Source organism: Rhinoderma darwinii (genome assembly GCF_050947455.1).
Source record: "Rhinoderma darwinii isolate aRhiDar2 chromosome 1 unlocalized genomic scaffold, aRhiDar2.hap1 SUPER_1_unloc_10, whole genome shotgun sequence".
Classification (NCBI taxonomy): Eukaryota; Metazoa; Chordata; class Amphibia; order Anura; family Rhinodermatidae; genus Rhinoderma; species Rhinoderma darwinii.
Genome location: NW_027461646.1, coordinates 150,041 through 164,419, shown reverse-complemented (window position 1 = coordinate 164,419; position 14,379 = coordinate 150,041). Strand labels below are relative to the sequence as shown.

Genomic DNA, 14,379 nt, shown 5'->3' with positions numbered 1-14,379 from the left:
GGGGTTTATATTTCCGGTGATTGCGCGGTGTGAGGGGTTTTATATTTCCGGTGATTGCGCGGTGTGAGGGGTTTTATATTTCCGGTGATTGCGCGGTGTGAGCGGTTTTATATTTCCGGTGATTGCGCGGTGTGAGCGGTTTATATTTCCGGTGATTGTGCGGTGTGGGGGGGGTTTATATTTCCGGTGATTGCGCGGTGTGGGGGGGTTTATATTTCCGGTGATTGCGCGGTGTGAGGGGTTTTATATTTCCGGTGATTGCGCAGTGTGAAGGGTTTTATATTTCCGGTGATTGCGCGGTGTGAGGGGTTTTATATTTCCGGTGATTGCGCGGTGTGAGGGGTTTTATATTTCCGGTGATTGCGCGGTGTGAGGGGTTTTATATTTCCGGTAATTGCACGGTGTGTTGTGTTTTATATTTCCGGTGATTGCGCGGTGTGAGGGGTTTTATATTTCCGGTGATTGCGCTGTGTGAGGGGGTTTTATATTTCCAGTGATTGCGCGGTGTGAGGGGTTTTATATTTCCGGTGATTGCGCGGTGTGAGGGGTTTTATATTTCCGGTGATTGCGCGGTGTGGGGGGTTTATATTTCCGGTGATTGCGCGGTGTGAGGGTTTTTATATTTCCGGTGATTGCGCGGTGTGAGGGGTTTTATATTTCCGGTAATTGCACGGTGTGTTGTGTTTTATATTTCCGGTGATTGCGCGGTGTGAGGTGTTTTATATTTCCGGTGATTGCGCTGTGTGAGGGGGTTTTATATTTCCGGTGATTGCGTGGTGTGAGGGGGTTTTATATTTCCGGTGATTGCGCGGTGTGAGGGGTTTATATTTCCGGTGATTGCGCGGTGTGAGGGGTTTATATTTCCGGTGATTGCGCGGTGTGAGGGGTTTTATATTTCCGGTGATTGCGCGGTGTGGGGGGGTTTATATCTCCGGTGATTGCGCGGTGTGGGGGGGTTTATATTTCCGGTGATTGCGCGGTGTGAGGGGTTTTATATTTCCGGTGATTACGCGGTGTGAGGGGGTTATATTTCCGGTGATTGCGCGGTGTGAGGGGTTTATATTTCCGGTGTTTGCGCAGTGTGAGGGGGTTTATATTTCCGGTGATTGCGCGGTGTGAGGGGTTTTATATTTCCGGTGATTGCGCGGTGTGGGGGGTTTATATTTCCGGTGATTGCGCGGTGTGAGGGGTTTTATATTTCCGGTGATTGCGCGGTGTGAGGGGTTTTATATTTCCGGTGATTGCGCGGTGTGAGCGGTTTTATATTTCCGGTGATTGCGCGGTGTGAGCGGTTTATATTTCCGGTGATTGTGCGGTGTGGGGGGGGGTTTATATCTCCGGTGATTGCGCGGTGTGGGGGGGTTTATATTTCCGGTGATTGCGCGGTGTGAGGGGTTTTATATTTCCGGTGATTGCGCGGTGTGAGGGGTTTTATATTTCCGGTGATTACGCGGTGTGAGGGGGTTATATTTCCGGTGATTGCGCGGTGTGAGGGGTTTATATTTCCGGTGTTTGCGCAGTGTGAGGGGGTTTATATTTCCGGTGATTGCGCGGTGTGAGGGGTTTTATATTTCCGGTGATTGCGCGGTGTGGGGGGTTTATATTTCCGGTGATTGCGCGGTGTGAGGGGTTTTATATTTCTGGTGATTGCGCGGTGTGAGGGGGTTTATATTTCCGGTGATTGCGCGGTGTGAGGGGTTTTATATTTCCGGTGATTGCGCAGTGTGAAGGGTTTTATATTTCCGGTGATTGCGCGGTGTGAGGGGTTTTATATTTCCGGTGATTGCGCGGTGTGAGGGGTTTTATATTTCCGGTGATTGCGCGGTGTGGGGGGGTTTATATTTCCGGTGATTGCGCGGTGTGGGGGGTTTTATATTTCCGGTGATTGCGCGGTGTGAGGGGTTTATATTTCTGGTGATAGCGCGGTGTGGGGGGTTTATATTTCCGGTGATTGCGCGGTGTGAGGGGTTTATATTTCCGGTGATTGCGCGGTGTGAGGGGTTTTATATTTCCGGTGATTGCGCGATGTGAGGGGTTTATATTTCCGGTGATTGCGCGGTGAGGGGTTTATATTTCCGGTGATTGCGCGGTGTATTTCCGGTGATTGCGCGGTGTGAGGGGTTTTATATTTCCGGTGATTGTGCGGTGTGGGGGGTTTATATTTCCGGTGATTGCGCGGTGTGAGGGGTTTTATATTTCCGGTGATTGCGCGGTGTGAGGGGTTTTATATTTCCGGTGATTACGCGGTGTGAGGGGGTTATATTTCCGGTGATTGCACGGTGTGAGGGGTGTTATATTTCCGGTGATTGCGCGGTGTGGGGGGGTTTTATATTTCTGGTAATTGCGCGGTGTGTGGGGGGTTTTATACTTCCGGTGATTGCGCGATGTGGGGGGTTTATAATTCCGGTGATTGCGCGGTGTGAGGGGGTTTATGTTTCCGGTTATTGCGCGGTGTGAAGGTTTTATATTTCCAGTGATTGCGCGTTGTGAGGGGTTATATTTCCGGTGATTGCGCGGTGTGAGGGGTTTTATATTTCCGGCGATTGCGCGGTGTGGGGGTTTTATATTTCCGGTGATTGCGCGGTGTGGAGGGTTTTATATTTCCGGTGATTGCGCGGTGCGAGGGGTTTATATTTCTGGTGATTGCGCGGTGTGAGGGGTTTTATATTTCCTGTGATTGCGCGGTGTGTGTGGGGTCATATTTCCGGTGATTGCGCGGTGTGAGGGGTCATATTTCCGGTGATTGCACTGTGTGAGGGGTTTTATATTTCCGGTGATTGCGCGGTGTGAGGGGTTTATATTTCCGGTGATTGCGCGGTGTGAGTGGTTTATAATTCCGGTGATTGCGCGGTGTGAGGGAGTTTTATATTTCCGGTGATTACGCGGTGTGGGGGAGGTTTATATTTCCGGTGATTGCGCGGTGTGAGGGGTTTTATATTTCCGGTGATTGAGCGGTGTGAGGGGTTTATATTTCCGGTGATTGCGCGGTGTGAGGGGTTTATATTTCCGGTGATTGCGCGGTGTGAGGGGTTTATATTTCCGGTGATTGCGCGGTGTGAGGTGTTTTATATTTCCGGTAATTGCGCGGTGTGGGTGGTTTATATTTCCGGTGATTGCGCGGTGTGAGGAGTTTTATATTTCCGGTGATTGCGCGGTGTGGGGGGTTTTATATTTCCGGTGATTGCACGGTGTGGAGGGTTTTATATTTCCGGTGATTGCGCGGTGTGGGGGGTTTTATATTTCCGGTGATTGCGCGGTGTGAGGGGTTTATATTTCCGGTGATTGCACGGTGTGAGGGGTTTTATATTTCCGGTGATTGCGCGGTGTGAGGGGTTTTATATTTCTGGTGATTGCGCGGTGTGAGGGGGTTTATATTTCCGGTGATTGCGCGGTGTGGGGGGGGTTTATATCTCCGGTGATTGCGCGGTGTGGGGGGGTTTATATTTCCGGTGATTGCGCGGTGTGAGGGGTTTTATATTTCCGGTGATTACGCGGTGTGAGGGGGTTATATTTCCGGTGATTGCGCGGTGTGAGGGCTTTATATTTCCGGTGTTTGCGCAGTGTGAGGGGGTTTATATTTCCGGTGATTGCGCGGTGTGAGGGGTTTTATATTTCCGGTGATTGCGCGGTGTGGGGGGTTTATATTTCCGGTGATTGCGCGGTGTGAGGGGTTTTATATTTCCGGTGATTGCGCGGTGTGAGGGGTTTTATATTTCCGGTGATTGCGCGGTGTGAGCGGTTTTATATTTCCGGTGATTGCGCGGTGTGAGCGGTTTATATTTCCGGTGATTGTGCGGTGTGGGGGGGGTTTATATCTCCGGTGATTGCGCGGTGTGGGGGGTTTTATATTTCCGGTGATTGCGCGGTGTGAGGGGTTTTATATTTCCGGTGATTACGCGGTGTGAGGGGGTTATATTTCCGGTGATTGCGCGGTGTGAGGGGTTTATATTTCCGGTGTTTGCGCAGTGTGAGGGGGTTTATATTTCCGGTGATTGCGCGGTGTGAGGGGTTTTATATTTCCGGTGATTGCGCGGTGTGGGGGGTTTATATTTCCGGTGATTGCGCGGTGTGAGGGGTTTTATATTTCTGGTGATTGCGCGGTGTGAGGGGGTTTATATTTCCGGTGATTGCGCGGTGTGAGGGGTTTTATATTTCCGGTGATTGCGCAGTGTGAAGGGTTTTATATTTCCGGTGATTGCGCGGTGTGAGGGGTTTTATATTTCCGGTGATTGCGCGGTGTGAGGGGTTTTATATTTCTGGTGATAGCGCGGTGTGGGGGGTTTATATTTCCGGTGATTGCGCGGTGTGAGGGGTTTATATTTCCGGTGATTGCGCGGTGTGAGGGGTTTTATATTTCCGGTGATTGCGCAGTGTGAGGGGTTTATATTTCCGGTGATTGCGCGGTGAGGGGTTTATATTTCCGGTGATTGCGCGGTGTATTTCCGGTGATTGCGCGGTGTGAGGGGTTTTATATTTCCGGTGATTGTGCGGTGTGGGGGGTTTATATTTCCGGTGATTGCGCGGTGTGAGGGGTTTTATATTTCCGGTGATTGCGCGGTGTGAGGGGTTTTATATTTCCGGTGATTACGCGGTGTGAGGGGGTTATATTTCCGGTGATTGCGCGGTGTGAGGGGTGTTATATTTCCGGTGATTGCGCGGTGTGGGGGGGTTTTATATTTCTGGTAATTGCGCGGTGTGTGGGGGGTTTTATACTTCCGGTGATTGCGCGATGTGGGGGGGTTATAATTCCGGTGATTGCGCGGTGTGAGGGGGTTTATGTTTCCGGTTATTGCGCGGTGTGAAGGTTTTATATTTCCGGTGATTGCGCGTTGTGAGGGGTTATATTTCCGGTGATTGCGCGGTGTGAGGGGTTTTATATTTCCGGCGATTGCGCGGTGTGGGGGTTTTATATTTCCGGTGATTGCGCGGTGTGGAGGGTTTTATATTTCCGGTGATTGCGCGGTGCGAGGGGTTTATATTTCTGGTGATTGCGCGGTGTGAGGGGTTTTATATTTCCTGTGATTGCGCGGCGTGTGTGGGGTCATATTTCCGGTGATTGCGCGGTGTGAGGGGTCATATTTCCGGTGATTGCACTGTGTGAGGGGTTTTATATTTCCGGTGATTGCGCGGTGTGAGGGGTTTATATTTCCGGTGATTGCGCGGTGTGAGTGGTTTATAATTCCGGTGATTGCGCGGTGTGAGGGAGTTTTATATTTCCGGTGATTACGCGGTGTGGGGGAGGTTTATATTTCCGGTGATTGCGCGGTGTGAGGGGTTTTATATTTCCGGTGATTGAGCGGTGTGAGGGGTTTATATTTCCGGTGATTGCGCGGTGTGAGGGGTTTATATTTCCGGTGATTGAGCGGTGTGTTGTGTTTTATATTTCCGGTGATTGCGCGGTGTGAGGGGTTTTATATTTCCGGTGATTGCGCTGTGTGAGGGGGTTTTATATTTCCGGTGATTGCGCGGTGTGAGGGGTTTTATATTTCCGGTGATTGCGCGGTGTGAGGGGTTTTATATTTCCGGTGATTGCGCGGTGTGAGGGGTTTTATATTTCCGGTAATTGCACGGTGTGTTGTGTTTTATATTTCCGGTGATTGCGCGGTGTGAGGTGTTTTATATTTCCGGTGATTGCGCTGTGTGAGGGGGTTTTATATTTCCGGTGATTGCGTGGTGTGAGGGGGTTTTATATTTCCGGTGATTGCGCGGTGTGAGGGATTTTATATTTCCAGTGATTGCGCGGTGTGGGGGGTTTATACTTCCGGTGATTGCGTGGTGTGAGGGGTTTTATATTTCCGGTGATTGCGCGGTGTGAGGGAGTTTATATTTCCGGTGATTGCGCGGTGTGAGGGGTTTATATTTCCGGTGATTGCGCGGTGTGAGGGGTTTCATATTTCCGGTGATTGCGCGGTGTGAGGGGTTTATATTTCCGGTGATTGCGCGGTGTGGGGGGGTTTATATTTCCGGTGACTGCGCGGTGTGAGAGGTTTATATTTCCGGTGATTGCGCGGTGTGAGGGGTTTATATTTCCGGTGATTGCGCGGTGTGGGGGGTTTTATATTTCCAGTGATTGCGCGGTGTGAGGGGTTTATATTTCCGGTGATTGTGCGGTGTGAGGGAGTTTATATTTCTGGTGATTGCGCGATGTGAGGGGTTTATATTTCCGGTGATTGCGCGGTGTGAGGGGTTTATATTTACGGTGATTGCGCGGTGTGAGTGGATTATATTTCCGGTGATTGCGCGGTGTGGGGGGGTTTATATTTCCGGTGATTGCGCGGTGTGAGGGGTTTTATATTTCCGGTGATTGCGCGGTGTGAGAGGTTTTATATTTCTGGTGATTGCGCGGTGTGAGGGGTTTTATATTTCCGGTGATTGCGCGGTGTGAGGGGTTTATATTTCCAGTGATTGCGCGGTGTGGGGGGTTTATATTTCCGGTGATTGCGCGGTGTGGGGGGGTTTATATTTCCGGTGATTGCGCGGTGTGGGGGGTTTATATTTCCGGTGATTGCGCGGTGTGGGGGTTTTATATTTCCGGGGATTGTGCGGTGTGAGGGGTTTATATTTCCGGTGATTGTGCGGTGTGAGGGGTTTATATTTCCGGTGATTGCGCGGTGTGAGGGGTTTTATATTTCCGGTGATTGCGTGGTGTGAGGGGTTTATATTTCCGGTGATTGCGCGGTGTGAGGGGTTTTATATTTCCGGTGATTGCGCGGTGTGGGGGGTTTATATTTCCGGTGATTGCGCGGTGTGGGGGTTTTATATTTCCGGGGATTGTGCGGTGTGAGGGGTTTATATTTCCGGTGATTGTGCGGTGTGAGGGGTTTTATATTTCCGGTGATTGCACGGTGTGGGGGGGTTTATATTTCCGGTGATTGCGCGGTGTGAGGGGTTTATATTTCCGGTGATTGCACGGTGTGAGGGGTTTTATATTTCCGGTGATTGCGTGGTGTGGGGGTGTTATATTTCCGGTGATTGCGCGGTGTGAAGGGTTTATATTTCCGGTGATTGCGCGGTGTGAGGGGTTTATATTTCCGGTGATTGCGCGGTGTGAGGGGTTTTATATTTCCGGTGATTGCGCGGTGTGAGGGTTTTATATTTCCGGTGATTGAGCGGTGTAAGGGGTTTTATATTTCAGGTGATTGCGCGGTGTGAGGGGTTTATATTTCCGGTGATTGCGCGGTGTGAGGGGGTTTATATTTCCGGTGATTGCGCGGTGTGAGGGGTTTTATATTTCCGGTGATTGCGCGGTGTGGGGGGTTTATATTTCCGGTGATTGCGCGGTGTGAGGGGTTTTATATTTCCGGTGATTGCGCGGTGTGGGGGGGGTGGGTTTATAGTTCCGGTGATTGCGCGGTGTGAGGGGTTTTATATTTCCGGTGATTGCGGGGTGTGAGGGGTTTATATTTCCGGTGATTGCGCGGTGTGGGGGGGGTTTATATTTCCGGTGATTGCGCGGTGTGAGGGGTTTATATTTCCGGTGATTGCGCGGTGTGAGGGGGTTTATATTTCCGGTGATTGCGCGGTGTGAGGGGTTTTATATTTCCGGTGATTGCGCGGTGTGAGGGGATTTATATTTCCGGTGATTGCGCGGTGTGCGGGGTTTTATATTTCCGGTGATTGCGCGGTGTGCGGGGTTTATATTTCCGGTGATTGCGCGGTGTGGGGGGGTTTATATTTCCGGTGATTGCGCGGTGTGAGGGGTTTTATAATTCCGGTGATTGCGCGGTGTGGGGGGTTTATATTTCCGGTGATTGCGCGGTGTGAGGGGGTTTATATTTCCGGTGATTGCGCGGTGTGAGGGGGTTTATATTTCCGGTGATTGCGCGGTGTGAGGGGTTTTATATTTCCGGTGATTGCGCGGTGTGAGGGGGTTTATATTTCCAGTGATTGCGCGGTGTGAGACGTTTTATATTTCCAGTGATTGCGCGGTGTGAGGGGTTTATATTTCCGGTGATTGCGCGGTGTGGGGGGTTTTATATTTCCGGTGATTGCGCGGTGTGAGGGGTTTATATTTCCGGTGATTGCGCGGTGTGAGGGGTTTTATATTTCCGGTGATTGCGCGGTGTGGGGGGTTTTATATTTCCGGTGATTGCGCGGTGTGAGGGGTTTATATTTCCGGTGATTGCGCGGTGTGAGGGGTTTATATTTACGGTGATTGCGCGGTGTGAGGGGTTTATATTTCCGGTGATTGCGCGGTGTGGGGGGTTTTATATTTCCGGTGATTGCGCGGTGTGAGGGGTTTATATTCCCGGTGATTGCGCGGTGTGAGGGGTTTATATTTACGGTGATTGCGCGGTGTGAGGGGTTTATATTTACGGTGATTGCGCGGTGTGGGGGTTTTATATTTCCGGTGATTGTGCAGTGTGAGGGGTTTATATTTCCGGTGATTGCGCGGTGTGAGGGGTTTATATTTCCGGTGATTGCGCGGTGTGGGGGGTTTTATATTTCCGGTGATTGCGCGGTGTGAGGGGTTTATATTTCCGGTGATTGCGCGGTGTGGGGGGTTTATATTTCCGGTGATTGCGCGGTGTGAGGGGTTTATATTTCCGCTGATTGCGCGGTGTGAGGGGTTTATATTTCCGGTGATTGCGCGGTGTAAGGGGGTTTTATATTTCCGGTGATTGCGCGGTGTGAGGGGTTTTATATTTCCAGGGATTGCGCGGTGTGAGGGGATTTATATTTCTGGTGATTGCGCGGTGTGAGGGGGTTTATATTTCCGGTGATTGCGCGGTGTGAGGGGTTTATATTTCCGGTGATTGCGCGGTGTGAGGGGTTTTATATTTCCGGTGATTGCGCGGTGTGAGGGGGTTTATATTTCCAGTGATTGCGCGGTGTGAGACGTTTTATATTTCCAGTGATTGCGCGGTGTGAGGGGTTTATATTTCCGGTGATTGCGCGGTGTGGGGGGTTTTATATTTCCGGTGATTGCGCGGTGTGAGGGGTTTATATTTCCGGTGATTGCGCGGTGTGAGGGGTTTTATATTTCCGGTGATTGCGCGGTGTGGGGGGTTTTATATTTCCGGTGATTGCGCGGTGTGAGGGGTTTATATTTCCGGTGATTGCGCGGTGTGAGGGGTTTATATTTCCGGTGATTGCGCAGTGTGGGGGGGTTTTATATTTCCGGTGATTGCGCGGTGTGAGGGGTTTATATTTCCGGTGATTGCGCGGTGTGAGGAGTTTATATTTCCGGTGAGTGCGCGGTGTGGGGGGGTTTTATATTTCCGTTGATTGCACGGTGTGAGGGGCTTATATTTCCGGTGATTGCGCAGTGTGAGGGGTTTATATTTCCGGTGATTGCGCAGTGTGGGGGGGTTTATATTTCCGGTGATTGCGCGGTGTGGGGGGTTCATATTTCCGGTGATTGCGTGGTGTGGGGGGGTTTTATATTTCCGGTGATTGCGCGGTGTGAGGGGTTTATATTTCCGGTGATTGCGCGGTGTGGGGGGTTTTATATTTCCGGTGATTGCGCGGTGTGAGGGGTTTATATTTCCGGTGATTGCGCGGTGTGAGGGGTTTTATATTTCTGGTGATTGCGCGGTGTCAGGGGGTTTATATTTCCGGTGATTGCGCGGTGTGAGGGGTTTTATATTTCCGGTGATTGCGCGGTGTGGGGGGTTTATATTTCCGGTGATTGCGCGGTGTGAGGGGGTTTATATTTCCGGGGATTGTGCGGTGTGAGGGGTTTATATTTCCGGTGATTGCGCGGTGTGAGGGGTTTATATTTCCGGTGATTGCGCGGTGTGAGGGGTTTTATATTTCCGGTGATTGCGCGGTGTGAGGGGTTTATATTTCCGGTGATTGCGCGGTGTGAGGGGTTTATATTTCCGGTGATTGCGCGGTGTGGGGGGGTTTATATTTCCGGTGATTGCGCGGTGTGAGGGGTTTTATATTTCCGGTGATTGCGCGGTGTGAGGGGGTTTATATTTCCGGTGATTGCGCGGTGTGATGGGTTTATATTTCCGGTGATTGCACGGTGTGAGGGGTTTATATTTCCGGTGATTGTGCGGTGTGGGGGTTTTATATTTCCGGTGATTGCGCGGTGTGAGGGGTTTTATATTTCCGGTGATTGCGCGGTGTGAGGGGTTTATATTTCCGGTGATTGCGCGGTGTGAGGGGTTTATATTTCCGGTGATTGCGCGGTGTGAGGGGTTTTATATTTCCGGTGATTGCGCGGTGTGAGGGGTTTATATTTCCGGTGATTGCTCGGTGTGGGGGGGTTTATATTTCCGGTGATTGCGCGGTGTGGGGGGTTTATATTTCCGGTGATTGCGCGGTGTGAGGGGGTTTATATTTCCGGTGATTGCGCGGTGTGAGGGGTTTATATTTCCGGTGATTGCGCGGTGTGAGGGGTTTTATATTTCCGGTGATTGCGCGGTGTGAGGGGTTTTATATTTCCGGTGATTGCGCGGTGTGGGGGGTTTATATTTCCGGTGATTGTGCGGTGTGAGGGGTTTATATTTCCGGTGATTGCGCGGTGTGAGGGGTTTATATTTCCGGTGATTGCGCGGTGGGAGGGGTTTTATATTTCCGGTGATTGCGCGGTGTGAGGGGGTTTATATTTCCGGTGATTGCGCGGTGTGAGGGGTTTTATATTTCCGGTGATTGCGCGGTGTGAGTGGTTTATATTTCCGGTGATTGCGCGGTGTGGGGGGTTTATATTTCCGGTGATTGCGCGGTGTGAGGGGGTTTATATTTCCGGTGATTGCGCGGTGTGAGGGGGTTTATATTTCCGGTGATTGCGCGGTGTGAGGAGGGTTTATATAACCGGTCGGCATCGCGCAGTTTCTTCGGAGGACAGAGGAAGCCGCGATCTATAACTGATCAGACGCCGCCATCGCTATTAATCACGAGGGGTTAAGCGGCCGGGATTGCGCTGTCTCTGATCTTGGCGGTTGCAGGCGGCTGTCAGTAGCCGTGTACGGTGCAGGCTCCGCTCCTTCTAGTGTGACGGCGCATGTACAGCATAATACTATAGATCTGATGTCACCAAGGGGTTAATCCCTCCTGTATTTTATATTTACACCACTTAAAATAAATAATAATAATTACCAACACTGTGCCAGACAAAAACGCACCAAAACCGGACAGAAATGACCTCATGTAACCTTACTACTGCATCATGGGAAATCTCCTGACTGATAACAGAGAGAACACTAAACAACAGCGGTGACCGGAAGTCACGTACACCCGACCAGCGCTGCTCTCTACATCATACACGGCAACAGCTGAAGGACCAGTAATGACGTCACCACCATGTGACCGGGAGAAGAGAGGCGGAGCTTATAACTGGAGAGGAGGCATAGCCCCACCCCTCATGTGACGTAATCATGAACGCTTCTCAACATAGCACAGGAGACAGGACCACTCACAGAGCTCCGCCCCCCACATGTCACGTGATCAGCTTCATAGGTCTTTCCTCCACCACTTTTCTCAAATGATAAGCTCCACCCGTCCCAGTCACGTGGTGGTGATGTCATCACAGGTCCTTTTACCACAACACATTATATTTTGCACTGTTATGACCGATCACTCCTTCATCGATCATATGATGCTCAGGACCCCTCATGTCACTTGATCATCACACAGGTCCTTCATACATCGCTCAAACGTCTAAGCTCCCCGCCCCTGATGCCGCGGTCACGTGACCTTGATATCACAGGTCCTTCCACCTCCGCCTCTCTCCACTAATAAGCTCCGCCTTTTCCTGTCACTTGGTGGTGACGTCATCACAGGTCCTTCCGCTGTTACGTGATGAGGTAAAGAGCAGCGCTGGTCGGGTGTTCTCTCTGTTGTCAATTATTGAGTGACCCCGCCCACTGGACTCCTAGCCCGATTTAACCCCTCCAGTGCCGGCCTCTTTGGGGTAAGTGGTTATTTCTGGTCTTTGTAGTCGTCGGATGGTTTGTGGGACGAGTCGTGTTTTGTAATGACATAATATTCGGGACATACAACTTATTCACTGACTTTTATACATTTCTTGTTAATGTCGTTCACCGTGCGGTTTAAGGGAATGTTCACACGTAGTGAATACGACCCACAACACGCAAGGAAATCACCTGAATATTCACCCCAAATGGTGGACGTATAATCCCCCCGAATATCTACTACAGAAATACAGCAAGGCCGATCCTCACCTCTCCCAGCGTTACCATAGCAACACGTCCCTGCTCTTCCGGCTGTGTCCAGGTGACCCCTATAATGACATGTGACCTCTCCGGCCTGTGATTGGCTGCAGGGGTCACATGACGCCTTCTTTTTTATATATGTGTAACCTGCAGCGTTGCTGTGAACACGCGGTGGAGCCGCAGAGGATTCTGGGAACAATGGCGGTTGTTGCAGAACTTGACTTTCCATTGCACTTAATGGGGAAATTCTGCAACAAATGCGCAGCGAATCCGCGGTATAAATGCGATATCCTGCGTGTCTATAATCCGCACCGCAGGTTAACCCCTTAATCACCAGGACGGGTTTAGTTGTGCCCTCAGATCTATTTCTTGTTTATTTTTCTGCCGGTCCCGCGGTGCGAGGATTAGATTCTGCCGGACGATACCAAATTTCTATGGTTTTTTTCATGATGTGCGATATTTACATAGAAATAACTTTTTGTTAGAAAACAATGTTATTTAGTGTCGCCATATTCTCATAGTTGCCAACAGTCCTGAATTTGCCGGGACTGTCCCAAATTTACAGAGACAGTCCCGGCAAATAACTGTCCCGGCCATTTTCAATTGTATTTGCATCCTCAGGACGCAGGTACTACTGAATACTGTGGCGGAGCAGGAAACTCTCCGCTCCCTGCTCTGCCATTCACTCCTCCGGGAGCGGAATACCCGGCCAGAGCGTCGGCAACCCTCTGACTGGGGATTCTACACTTAGCCTGGGCTCAGTCACTGACACATTAACGTTACTGAAGTGTTTAGACAGTGAATAGACATTCCTTCCAGCCAGGACGCCATGTCTATTCACAATCCCGACACTTCACTAACGTTTCTGTGGTACTTACAGCAGAGCAAAGTGTAATCTCGCGAGATCTCGCTGTAAATGACCGGTTACAGGGAGATTACGCTTTTCTCTGCTGTAAACGTTACCGAAGTGTCGGGATTGTGAATAGACATCGCGTCCTGGCTGGAAGGAATGTCTATTCACTGTCTAAACACTACAGTAACGTTAATGTGTCAGTATAAGACAGCAGATCGTGAACAACGCAGTGTCACTATGCACTGACTAAATGAATGGAGAGGAGTGCATGACGCTGATTGGTCAGTGATTGGTCAGCGTGATACACTCCTCTGTACAACGCCCACTTGTTCTAAAGTAAAAACACGCCCACTTGGGCATTAAGAAACTCATTAGCATAAATGTAAAATCGCTCCTAACGTGGTAAATATAGATCGTTTTTCTAAATATAAAGCATTACTGTCACCGACATTACAGCGCCGATCTCCTGATGTAGGAAATGGGGCACTTCTGCCAATTAACCCTAAGCCCAGAAAATGGCAAAAAGGCATCTAACAAGCGGACAGCGTGACCAAAAGACTCATGAGGGCTGCGCAGGAAAAGGACCTTCTCGTCAGCGTACAGGCCCACCACAGCAGACCCTCCCTCCCACTGCACACCAGTTACCATAGGGGTGGATCTCAATCTAATAGCTATAGCTTCAATGGCAATAGCAAATAAAACCGGTGAGAGGGGACATCCCTGCCGCGTACCCCGTGCCAGAGGAGAAGAATCAGAGGGGATGCCATTGACCACCACAATAGCCATAAGGGATTTATAGAGAAGTTGGATCCATGAGATAAATGTAGGAGCAAAGCTGTGAAGGCCGGCCAGAAGGAAGGAGCACTCAACAGAGTCGAACGCCTTCATAGTATCTAATGAAGCGACAGCCCAAGGCAAATGACGCATTCTACCCATCTGCATAAGTGTCTGTACACGTGTAATGTTTATAGATGTAGATTTACCGCGCATGAATTCAGTTTGGTCAGGGTGAATAATTGTTAGAACAACTTGATTCAGTCGCTTTGCCAGGATCTTAGGTAGGATTTTATAGTCCACGTTAACTAGGGAAATTGGTCTATAAGAACCTCAATCAACAGGGTCTTTATCCGGCTTCAGTAGCACAATGATAGAAGCATCATCAAATGTAGAGGGAAGTGAGTGGCTGAGTAAAGCCTGGTTAAGAGTATCTAACAACATGGGGCCCATATGTTCCCGATACCTCCTATAACCTTCAATAGGGAGCCCATCAGGACCTGGGGATTTATGGAGAGACATTTCCCGAATAGCCTCTGGAAGTTCCGCCATCATCATAGGGGAGTCAAGCAATGTAACCTGCGATGAAGAGAGAGTAGGAAAAGTCAGATCACTCAGATAAACTAC

The 14,379-nt window shown here is 50.0% G+C and overlaps 1 long non-coding RNA gene across 1 annotated transcript in view; it reads right to left on the bottom strand.

Annotated features, from left to right (window-relative positions):
• Positions 1 to 11,240, bottom strand: part of LOC142667716 (uncharacterized) — a 57,893-nt gene extending 46,653 nt beyond the window's left edge. Inside the window, exon 1 of the long non-coding RNA XR_012851763.1 lies at positions 11,050 to 11,240. This is a non-coding gene — a long non-coding RNA (uncharacterized LOC142667716). The remainder of the gene's footprint in view (positions 1 to 11,049) is intronic.
• Positions 11,241 to 14,379: the final 3,139 nt, after the last annotated feature.